Below are 12,783 nucleotides of genomic sequence, written 5' to 3'. Positions count from 1 at the left end.
GAAAGGCAGTTGGATTTATTCACCTGTGGATTGGAAATAATCAAATCAAATGAGCCAACACAACAAAGAAAACTCCAGGACTTGGGGAAAACTATGGTGGTGCCCAGAGGTCCTGGAGTTCAGGTCGTAAAAGGAAGGGTAGAATGTTCTACTAGGTAGTGGGATGACTCAGAAACTCTGTTGATGAGAACAGTGAGTCTATCTACCCCACAGACCTATTGAGCTACAAATAGCCTCAAAGTATATCATATTATAAATCAGTAACATTCATATTTTTAAAGAAAAGGTATAATGAAAATGTAATAATGCAATTTCAACCAAATTCCAAAGAGAATATCTGTAGATGTTGATAAATTTATTATATATATATACATATATATATATATATAAAATCACAGGCAACAAGAACAGACAAATGGATAAAGAAACTATGGCACATCTACACAATGGAATACTATGCAGCTGTCAGGGAAAATGAAGTCATGAAATTTGCCTACAAATGGATGGACATGTAGAGTATCATACTGAGTGAAATGAGTCAGAAGGAGAGGGACAGATACAGAATGACTGCATTCATTTGTGGTGTATATATTTATATATATATGTATATATGTACATTTATATAGTAGAAGACTATTGTCCATGGCCAGGGAAAACAAAGGTTAGGAGGACTGGTCAATAGTTGGAACTAATCACAAGTGTGTGTGATTGGGGGGAGGGGGCTGAGGTTAGTTAAGATAGAGAAGAGACCAGTATGAGAATAATAGCCGGGAATGATGACACTGGACAAATCTGAGGGTTAAAAGTAGGTCAAGAGATATTCTTGTCAACATTGCAAACCACAATGCCCAAAAGGACAGAGAGAGAGAGGGAGAAGAAAAGCACCTGGGGTGGGAGGGTGGGGGGTGATGGGAAGGAACTTGGGGACACTGGTGCTGGGAAATATACACTGGTGGAGGGATGGGTGTTGGAATACTGTAAGACTGAAATCCAATCATGAACAGTTTTATAAGGGTCTATCTCATAGTGATTCACTAAAAGTTTAAAAATAATAAAATTTAAAAAATAAATAACAAGTGAAGCATAGGCAATAGGTTAGCTAACATCACCTGGAATAAAGGAGAGGAATCAGCAGTCCAACATTAAGGCTAATCATAGAGGGGCTGAAGCAATAGTGCAGTGAGTACTAGGGTGCTTGTCTTGCATGCAGTCAACTTGGGTTCAATCCACAGTATCCCAGAGGGTCCCCTAAGCCCCACCAGGATTGATGCCTGAGCCAGAAATAACCCCTGAGCACCACCAGGTGTGCCCCCTCTCAAAAAAACAAAACAAAACAAATCCCCATCATACAACTACAGGACTCAAGAGCAGAGATGAGAAAAACAGGCAAAGAAGTTAATAAATGACCAACACAGAAATGAACAACTGATTTTTCACTAAGCTACAAAAGAAATTCAATATAGACAGAATAAACTTTTTTACAAACTGAGCTATAAATTGGGATAGCCAAAAGCCAAAGAGAAACTTAACCCAAGCCTTGATAAAACTTTATTGAAAATGGATCATAAACTTGCAAGTAAACTGTCAAACTGTCAAACTTTTGGCCAGAGAGCTCAATGGACTGGGTTCATGCTCCGCAAACAGGAAGCCCAGGTTGAATTCCTGTGGTCCTCTGAGTACCATCCAGAGCAGTTCCCGAACACAGAGCTCTGAGTACCTCCTGAGCACCACCAGAAGGGGCCCAAGAAACAAAACAAAAACAATAACACCTAAAAAATTTAGGCAAAAGACACACAAAACAGCTAAAGATCTTTAAGATCTCAAGCTAGGGGCTGGAGTGATAGCATAGTGGGTAGGGCGTTTGCCTTGCACGCTGCAGACCCGGGTTCGAATCCCAGCATCCCATATGGTCCCCTGAGCACCGCCAGAAGTAATTCCTGAGTGCAGAGCCAGGAGTAACCCCTGTGCATCGCCAGGTGTGACCCAAAAACCAAAAAAAAAAAAAAAAAAAAAAGATCTCAAGCTAGGCTTCATGTACTTTGACTTGATATTGAAAGCATGAGCCAGAAAAGGAAAAACTACACTCGCCCTCATCAGAATTTGAAACTTGGCTCTCCAGGAGAACACGTGAAAGAGGCTATGAAATAACAGACATATGTAGCGATAAAGAAATCTCAAAACTCAAGTTGGAGAAGTTAGGCAGTCTGTTTGGGATATTTGGAAGACTGTTATCAAATGAGACTAATATTCAGTCCAAAAGAACAAATGAACCCATCTGAAAACTCCATGCTCTTTTCCTCATAATAAGAAAAATGCTGAATAAACCTTTTTCAGGGCAGGATGGTCTGAGAAACTTGCTGTGTGACTCATGACTTCCCAGTGGTTCACTAGAGACAATGAGGAGAGACAGAAGTTCCAGAGTGTGCTGTGTTTGTGAGCAACCCCAATTTTGTGAATTTTACTTCGAAGAGATAACTGTCACCACCCCAGTACCAAACTGGCACTTGTAAAAAAAAACTTCACAAGGCACAGATGAAAAGCAAGACAGTTTGAAGAGAGTAAGTGAGCATCCAAATTAGACTTACTGCCTGCAGGGATGTTGGTATTATCAGAATGAGAGCTAAACGTATTCTATTTTTTCATTTGTAATCTAGCAGAAAATTGTGCAAAAACAGCTCTGTAGTGTGTTGTGGGTGAGGGGAATTCATGGCAGCGATGTTATCAGGGGCAGGAAGCAGGGTTGAGACTACTCCTGTTCTACTTGGACTGCTGTGAAGTGGAGCACCAGTACTTGGAGGCTCAGATTAGATATGACTGCATCTTGCAAACTGAAGAGCCATCACTAAGCTTTGGAAAGAGTAAAGTGTAAATGGTTGTGGAAGAAGACAAGAACAGAATGGTAAAATGCTCAATTCAAGAAGCAAAGAGAATAAAAGCCCCCAGAAAAGATCAGTGAATAGAAAATAGTCAAGATAAAGACACTTGATACAAATCCAGTTTTATCAAAATGGCATTGAAAGTGAATGTTTTAAAAATAATAATAAAATATAAAAAAAAGTCAACGGTCTGAATATTTCAATAAGACTGGCAGTGGATTTCAAAAAACTTAACCACATGAAAACATAGACTAAAAGTAAAGGCGTGCATAAAACTATGACTTGCTAACCCAAACCAAAAGAAAACTAGAGCAACTCAATTTCAGGGAAAGAATTTCCAAGCAAGGAAAAGATCACTGATTAGGTAGCATGCGCCCAGAAAGATGGTACAGTGGAAAAAGGTGTTTGGTTCCACACAGCCAATCCTGGTCTTATTCCTAGCATCCAATGTGGTTCCCTGAGCATAGAGCCAGGAGTTAACCTTAAGCACAGCCAGGTGTGGCCTAATCCCCCACCAGAAAAAAGAAAGGACATAGAAGATGGTAACAGCAGTGAGTAATGTGGGGAGAAAATGGGATGAAAAACTGGAGGAAGAGCTGAGCCCAGTCCTGAGACCCACAGAGTGTGGCACCTCCATGGCACTCGATTCCACAGTGAGGCTGAGGGGTCTAATCTGGGCTTGAGACATTGTTGTCTTTCCAGCCTCCAAACCACCACCGGCTCACCTCCCTCCCGGACCCTCTCAACACTTCTCCCACTACCACCTTGAGTGCAGGCTCACCACCTCTGCTGCCTGGCTCCCACTTCTGGGCAAGCCCTGGACAGCTGGCCCTCTCTCTCTCATCTTTCTACATGTTGGTTCAGCCCCAAGTGTCCATGTGGTACTGCTCTGTCCTGTAGCCACCCCGCCCAGCAGCACCTATGTGGTCCCAGCCTTGGGCAGGATTCCCAGGAACCAGCCCTTCCACATAGCCACTCCAGTCCACCAAACCTGGGTAGACAGCTTCCAAGTGCTGTGAGCCTAGAAATATTCTGCCCCTGTGTCCTCCCACAGGGCCTGAGTCTGGCACAAGAGTCACAGGTTAGAAATCACAGGGCTCAGCTTCTATGATCCATGGGACCCCCCAACATCTATCTGCTTGAGCTACTAAGTTTGTAAACTTTGAGGACGAGTCCCACTGGGTCCAGCCAAGACATGGCACGCCCCTGCTCCAGGTCTTCCTTGCGCTGGGATCCACCTGAGCCTTCTGAACAACTACTGAGGCCACGGCTCTTCCTGAAGCTGTGACCAGGTTGTGGATGAAAAAGCATCATGGTCCTTCCAAACTGGGCTGGGCTTAACGTTTGACTCCATCTAGGCATAGGCTTTTAGCTGACCCCAGCTGTAGCTGCTCCCATCCAGCCGGCTCTGAGACCCTGTGGTCCCAGACGAACCTCAGTTTTGTTGGGTGTCACACCAACAAAGCAACTGAGAGGGGAGTGAGCTTGTGCTTGTGGATTCTGGTATGCAGCTGGGGATGCAGCTGCCAGGTGCGTGGCCAACTGGGCCCCTGCATGCATGACTGTTTGGCCTACCTGGCACTGCCTGTGTCCCAACTTCTCTTAGATTTGCAGTCCTTGGAATGGAAGGTAGAACAACAGAAGGGGAAGTGTCACAGGATGACAGGCTGCCCCTTTGGTAATTGGGACTAGTATGAGCTGCGTCCCTGTTTACCCTCTGGTCCTGGTGGGGTATGCTGGGGCTATCTGCACTGAGGTTTGTTTTTGTTTTTTAATTTATTTTTTTTTTATTAATGAGTCACCAGGAGGGTACAGTTAGAGTTTCGTGCTTCTATTACAGTCATACAATACTTGAGTACCCATCCCTCCACCAGTGCCCATTCTCCTCCACCGATGGCCCTAGGATCCCTCCCATCCCCCCAATACAGTCCCCCCCCACCCCACCCTGCCCCTGTGATGGGGCATTTCCTTTTGTTCTCTCTCTCCTTTTGGGTCTTGTGGTTTGCAATGGAGGTACTGGCTTGCTATCATATTCAATCTATAGTCTGCTTTCAACCTGCCTCTCCCATCCTGAGTGGATCCTCACTCATCTGTGGAATATAAAACAACAGAATGGGAGACTAACACCCAACTAACACCCAAGAGTAGTAGCAATAAGTACCAGGAGATTTGCTCCATGACTTGGAAACCGGCCTCACATGCTGGGGGAAAAGGCAGCTCAGATAGAAAAGGGAACACCAACTAAACTGTGGTGGAGGGTGCACTAAGATTTTCTGCTCCAAATCTGAGGTGCAGAGATGAAGGTCCCCAGGCTGACTTCTGTTCACAAAGGGCCTTCCTTTTGCAGAGTAAGATCCCTCTGATCTTTGGGGCCTTCTAGGATTCTTGGCTTCCTCTAAGCTTTGTAACTTGACACCACCCACGGGTCTGCCAGCTGCTCTCCCTCAATGTGCCTCCAACCGCCCCCCCACCCCCACTCCCCCCACACCCCCCACCACACACACACACAAACATACCCAAACCCAGGTCATTTCTCTAAAGACCTCAGTATCATGCCTGCAGCTGATGATCACAAGCACCTCCTTCCTTTTGTTTTATCTTGTCCCTCTCCCGGTTGCAAGGAGTCTGACCACCTTGGGTTGGGGACAGTCCCAAGTCTGAAGCACCTGAGCTGGGCTTTCTGGCTTCTCACTAGGAGTGTGGATGAAGATGGGCCTTCTTAAGTAGCTTATAGAAACTTCTTCCAGAGAAAAACAGCAGAGTTCTGTGTCCTGAGGCTTGGCCCTGGAAATATACATCTATGGGAGAGTCAATAGGGTTTTGCCGCAAGATGGTGGGTCCCCAGATCTGGGGTGGCTACCTGTGGAGAAGGCATAAACCACCTAGTTCCACACTGCTGAGTCTCAGGACCTGAGCCCTGCAGAGCTCAAGGCCAGCCAGTGCTGTCGAGTCTCAGTTCCCTTGCACCCAGGCCGGATTCTCTGCCTCCTGAGTTTCCCCAGCCTGCTTCCTCCACCTTGCCAAAGAGAGTGCTTTGAAGCCAGACAACACCCGCCTTCCAGCTGGACAGTGCTTCATCAGGGGTTCCCAGTGACTAGGAACTCTCTGAGGTAGGAATGGAGATACCCACAAACCTGTCAACATTTTTAAAGCCAATTTGTAAAATGGCAGGGGGGAAAGGCACACTCAGCAGCCTTCTTCTGTTTGGAAGAATTCATGAACATGGTAGGCTCATTTGAGGGAAAAGACCTTTTAATGAAACTAACTTACTCATGGGAAAAGGAAGTGACAAGTTAGAGAAGGAGAGGGGTCAGAGAGATCAAGGGGTAAGGTGATTGTCTAGCATCTGGCTGACCCTCATTCATCCACAGCACTGACTGCGGTCTTTGCAGCAGAAACATGAGTTACTTGAGCACAGATCCAAGAGTAAGTCCTGTGCACTCCTGGGTGTTCACACCAAAATTATGCCATGCAAGGGAAATAATGGAAGGTGTCATAGAGATGAAGAAAAACACCTTGTCCAGGATGCGTTGGGTTAGAGTGGACTGTGCCTTTGTGGGAAACCCCATCAGTTGTCATGCTCTGGATTCTGCATGACCCCAACTCACTCACATAACTCAATGCTGAGCATATATTCCCCTGGAGAAACACATCTCGAGAATAAGTGTAGGTGACATACTTTTAATTTTCCAATCTTCCCTTTCCAGCCCCCCCACACACACACTGTGTCTGTGAAAAGTGAGGTGCTCAGATGTTGGGGTTGATAAAGGAGGAGAAGAAATAAGAGAAATAAGAGAATGGACACTATAGAGCTCATGATAATCAACAGGGACTATGTTCTAGTTCTCATGATCACCTCTGAGCATCTTATGACTTTCAAAATTTAATTAAGGCCCATATGAAAAAGAAGAGTAAGCAGGATCACCACCATTTACAGCTGAATAAATTGGTTCCTTGGTTACTGAATGGTTGAGCCACGGCTTGACTTGATCACCCAATTACTAACCCATGTCTTTTTAAAGCATCAGGCTATTACAATTACATACTCAATGTTGAAAAACTGAAAGTCTCCTTTGATATCACGCACAAGGCAAGGATATCTATGATTATCACTCCTAAACAGCAGTCTTTTAGAAATCCTCGCCACAGCAATCAGACAAGAAAGATATCAAAAGGCACAAATTGGAAAAGGAGAGGTCAAACTATCACTATGTTCAGACAACAAATACTATACATTGAAAACAGACTGCACCCCTCAAAAAACTCTCTTAGAAATAGTAAACCTCTAGGGCTGGAGCAATAGCACAGCAGGTAGGGCGTTTGCCTTGCACACGGTCGACCCAGGTTCGATTCCCAGCATCCCATATGCTCCCCTGAGCAGCGCCAGCAGTAATTCCTAAGTGCAGAGCCAGGAGTAACCCCTGTGCATTGCCGGGCGTGACCCAAAAAGCGGAAGAAAAAAGAGAAATAGTAAACCTCTAGAGTAAGGTGGCAGATTACAAAATTAATATATAAAATACACAAAAATTCATGGCATCTCTGTATGCAAATAAGGAACTAGAAGAAAAAGAAATTGAAAAGACTATCCCTTTCAAAACAGTGACTAAAAACATCATCTGCCTAGGAATCAACTGAACAAGGAAGATGAAAGACATACAGTGAAAAGTATAATCACTGATAAGAGAAATAGAAAAGGACATCAGGAAATGGAAAGGCATTCCCTGTTCATAGATTAGAAGAATATCCATTGTCAAAATGACTGTGCTCCCCAAAGGGTCAATGTAGTAACCATTAAAATTTCAATAACTTTTTCAAAGAATTAGGATAAATTCTGGTAAAATTTGTATTGAATCATAAAACACTCTGAATAGACAAAGAAAGTATAAAGGGATGGGGAGAAAAAGATGGGAGGCATTCCATTCCCAGCTTTGAGTACTACTAGAAATTTATAACAATCAAAATTGGATGACACTGGAGTCAAGAGACCTGCAGCCAATGGAATCAATTGAGAGTCCTGAGTTAAGCCCCCAGATTGATGGACAATGAATCTGCACTACAACAAATCAGCTAAGTACATAAAGTGGAGCAAAGAAAATCTCTTCAACAAATGGTGCTGGGAAAACTGGATAGTACATGTTTTTTTAAAAAAGTAGAATCATGTCTCACACCATTCACAAAAAATAAACCCAAAATGTATTAAAAACCTCAATATTATACCAGAATCCATAAAAGCAAAAGTAAAGCAAACGTCAGCAGAACTCTCTAGGAAATTGACCACAAAAATGTCTTCAACACGATGACCATTAAGGCAAAGATAACAACAACGACAACAAAAACCAAACATATGGGACTACATCAAACTAAAGATCTTCTGCACAGTAAAAGAAACTCAAGCTTTAATGGAAAAAAAAACACCCTACTACATGGGCGGAAATATTTGACACAATACATCAAATAAAGGGCTAATATCCAAGATCTATAAAGCACTCACAAAGATCAGCAAAATCCAACCCCATTTAAAAAATGGGGAAAGGAGACACTTTCCCAAGAAGATACACAAATATCCAATGGCATATGAAAAAGTGCTCATTGTCACTCATGATTAGGATAGTGCAAATCAAAACCACTTTGAGTATCATCTCACACCAGTGATAATGACTCATATCAAAAAGTCTGGAAACGTGTTGGTGGAGTTTCAGTGAGAAAGAAGCCCTCCTCCTATTGTTGGTCAGAATGGGATCCAGTTCAGTCTCAATGGAAAGCAAATTAGAGATCTCCCAAGAAAAGAAGAATAGAACTCCCATATGACAGCAATATCACTTGTTAGTACCTAGTCTCTAAACACAAAAATATTAATTTGAAGGAGATATGCACAATAATGTTCATCACTGCACTTAGTAAAATATCCAAGATATAGAAATGACACAAATGTGAATTATTGTTGAATGGATTAAGAAGTTATGGCATATAGTCATAGTGGAACACCAGACAGTGATAAGTGGGGGGGACCATGCAATTTGCCACGGAATAAATGCAACTGGAGAATATCATGCTGAGTCAAGTCAAGAAATTTTGTTACATAGATGGATCACAAACCTGGGTATTTATCCCAAAGCAATGAAAACTTGGGTTCACACAAATATTTGCACATGAATGTTTACAGCAACTTGAAGTGTAATAACCCCCAATTGGAAATCATCTACTTTCTTTTCTCATGAGTGAGTTGCTGAACTATGATATAACCTCACCATAAAACATTACCCAATTATAATAAATTACTGACACAAAAGCTCAATATATCCTTGAGAATTTTGCTGAATGAAAGAGCCTGCCATAAAAGTTTGCATGTTGTATTGTATTTGAGAAGACAAATTTATATAAATGAAGGAACAATGTTACAGTTTTCTAAGATAACTAAATGTAGTTGGGGGACTGGAGGGGGTGGGCCATATGGTGCTGTCAGCAGGTCAACCTGTACCTGCGGGGAGAGTGCATCAGCAGCCCCATGGTACCTTCAAACTTCCTGATATCCAAAAATTGCCATTGTGCCTTTGGCCAAATCCCACCAACTTGGGGCCAAGTTTACCAAGAAATTAAATAGCCAAAAGTTAGGTATGTGGGAGACACATCCACAAACCACATCTGGCTCAGCTCTACAAGCTCATTTGTTGGCTTTTATTTCAGAGACTCATAAATCTTGAAAGAGATCAAAAACCTCAGCTGGGGCTAGTGGTGTAGTGCGCTGTGGGCAAGCAGGTGGACTCCGCAGAGCATATACCAATAGTTTATTTCTCTGGAAAAGATGGAAACAAGGGCCATGATCCAGACACACACAAAAGAATCTCTGAACTGAGCAGCTCAGTGCAGAGATGCCTCCGGGACATTAAGCCAAGTCAACTTCACCAGGCGCCTCAGATGGAGGCAGTCGTCATCCTTCCACGTGTCCTTAAAAAACCCCAGCAGCTGCCAACTTCCAGAACCCAATGAGAAGTGGAGGTACGCAGGTTCAGTGACAGTAAACTCCAGGCCTCAAGGGATAAGGGATGGGCCGGTCCCTCTCATCCCCCCCATCCACATGGGACCCTGGAGATCAGACACACAAACTGCCTCTAGCTGCTACTTAAGGTCCTTGGCAGCAATGAAAAGAATGTCTGAACCAAGCAGCTTACTGGAGAAATTTCTCCACATCCTAATTATCTGTAATTTTGGAGTTCCAGGAGCATGTGGTCACTCTTGCGGCCACGCGACATCTTATGCTATTCATAACAAGCAAAACAAAAGAAGAGTATGGGGGAAATTTTCTGCCATAGTGGCAGGGGGAGGGGTGGAATCGGGAGAGATACTGGGGTTCTTAGTGATGGAAGATGTGCGCTGGTGGAGGGTTGGGTGATAGATCACTGTATGACTAAAACTCAAACAGGAAAACTGTAACTGTATCTCGTGGTGATTAAAAACAATAATAATTAAAAATAATAACATAAAATAAAAAATAAAACTAGGCAATGAAGAAGACCATATGTGGCATAAGAAGGCATAAATGAGGGATATTTGCAGTGATGGCACTGTCCCATATTTTGACTGTGTCAATGTCAATACCCTTTCCTTGATACTATGATATGAAGAAGTTGTCACAGGTGAAGCTATGAGAAAGATACAAAGAAGTTCTTTCTTTCTTACAAATGCATGTGAACAAAATAGCTTCCAATGTCTCAGTAATTACAGTTCTTGGCATCCACCTCCAGTGAATGCAAAAACTCTTTCCAGAAGACATTTACACCCTTATGTTCATTACAGCACTATTCACCATAGCCAAAACCTGAAAACAACATGAGTGTTCAAAAGAAGAAGACTGGACAGAGAACCTATAGTGTGTACACAGAAAGAGAGAGAGAGAAAGAGAGAGAGAGATCTATGAAAAAAATGAATATCCTGCAACTTGCTGCTCTGTGGACAGACCTGGAGATTCATCATTGATCAACTCTGTGCTGAGAGAAATTAGTCAGAAGGAGAGGGACAGACACAGAATGTGTCTCTCATATGTGGAATATGAAAAACACAGAGGGCACTTGTCTTGCACATGGCTGACCTAGTTTGATTTCCCCACACCTCCTATGGTTCCCTGGAGAGAAGCAGATACTTGGGGAAGGGTGTGGTGTTGGATTCTGTTCCTCATGAAATGCTACCATTAACAGTATTATAAATGGCAGTGCCTTACATAAAAGCTTTTAACTAATTAAAATTAAGAAAATAGTTCATTGAAAATAGATGTAGATTCTGCACTGGATGGAAATATAAATTTAAATACTCAAATACCATTTAATCCATAAACCTGAATGACACTGAAGATGAGCATTATTTAAATAAACATTAAATTCACAGTGTGAGTTTAAAAAAATTAAAAACTACATTATAATCCAAAAAATATATAAAAGATAGGCAAAACACCTCATTACATTGACTTCTGTGATACATTTAGGGATTGGATTCTAATACCAAGTGGGGAAAAAAAAACACAAAAAGAAGCAAATCAAATGAACATCAAGTTAAAAAGCTTCTGAACTATATGGAAATTATCATTAAGAAAAGACAACCTACTGAATAGGAGAAAATATTCACAGACCACAATGACAAAGAAGCTCAAATTAAAGATATCTAAGAAAGAACTTCAAAACTCCCCAAGAAAACAAAGAACCCAGGCAAAAAAAAAGTGAAGAGAAATGCTAAGTAGACATTCACCAAGAAAGACATAGAGCCAGTCACAGGTCTGGGGAAAACATTCTTATCATGTTTTATCTGAGAAATGCAAATCAAAACGATAATGAGGTATCACCTCATGCCATGAGAATGGCCTACATCAAAAAGGCCAGCAACAAGTGCTGGCAGGGGTGTTTATCAGGATCGAATTTTACAAGGGCATGCCTGCCCTCCCTGAAAGCAGAGAAGGCTTAGGGGAACACTGTTTAGAAAAGCACAGGCCAGCTTGTTCCAGGTAATGTCCAGAGTCAAACTGCAGAGGGTTGAGAAAGATGATACAGAGAGGGAGAAACAGAGATTCATTTTCAACCAGATTCAAAAGAACCAACCAGCAAGGTTTAATTTAGTGGAGATGGGTAATAGGTTAAGAATAAACAAACAAACAAACAAACAAAAGGACTTTGCTAAGTACAGGAGATAGAGACAGTAAGTTTAACAACAGTTTGGGTGTAAAGGAGTAAAGATGGAGTGGTTTAGGATGGAAGGTGGGTGACCAGAGCTCAGCATGAACCATCAATGGGATGACATCTATTTATGTTAGAAGGAAAAGACAGCTGGACTAGTTCAGCTCCTTCAGATGCAAAGGACAGAAACAGACTTGGGCTGACTTAAGCAGTAAAGGAATTTATTCAGAAGGTTGGCAGGAAGGCCACAAAGTCAGATTTAGAAGTGGGAAGGAATTTGAAATCACAGAAGAAAACTAGTGGCCAAAGGTAAGGTTGGTGGGTCCTGGGCAAAATAAAAATTCATTATACATACACACACACACACCACACACACACACACACACAACACACACACACACAATAGGTTCTAAGAGGGCCAGATGGGAAATGAATGGAGGTTCTCAGTTTCCACATTTTAAAGGAAAATACAGAATGAAAATGGAACATGTTTAGAAGAGACATCTCTGGGAAATAGAGGGAACTTGATGGAATAGACTTGCTTCCTATTATACCGCAAAATAGAACTATGGACAACAGGTCAAAGTCTCCACATGTGAAGTTGGGATCAATATGACCAAGGACTTTCTGGTCATAAAATAAAAAGAATTTGTCGACAGAATGAATAGGAATTGGTATTCCTGATCCCAGAGTCCACTGCAATTATTTGAGGGAAGACATCCCTCTGATAGGATTGAGGGGAAAGGAAT

Source organism: Sorex araneus, chromosome 3, assembly GCF_027595985.1.
Source record: "Sorex araneus isolate mSorAra2 chromosome 3, mSorAra2.pri, whole genome shotgun sequence".
In the NCBI taxonomy this organism is placed as follows: domain Eukaryota; kingdom Metazoa; phylum Chordata; class Mammalia; order Eulipotyphla; family Soricidae; genus Sorex; species Sorex araneus.
This window is presented reverse-complemented; position numbering follows the sequence as displayed.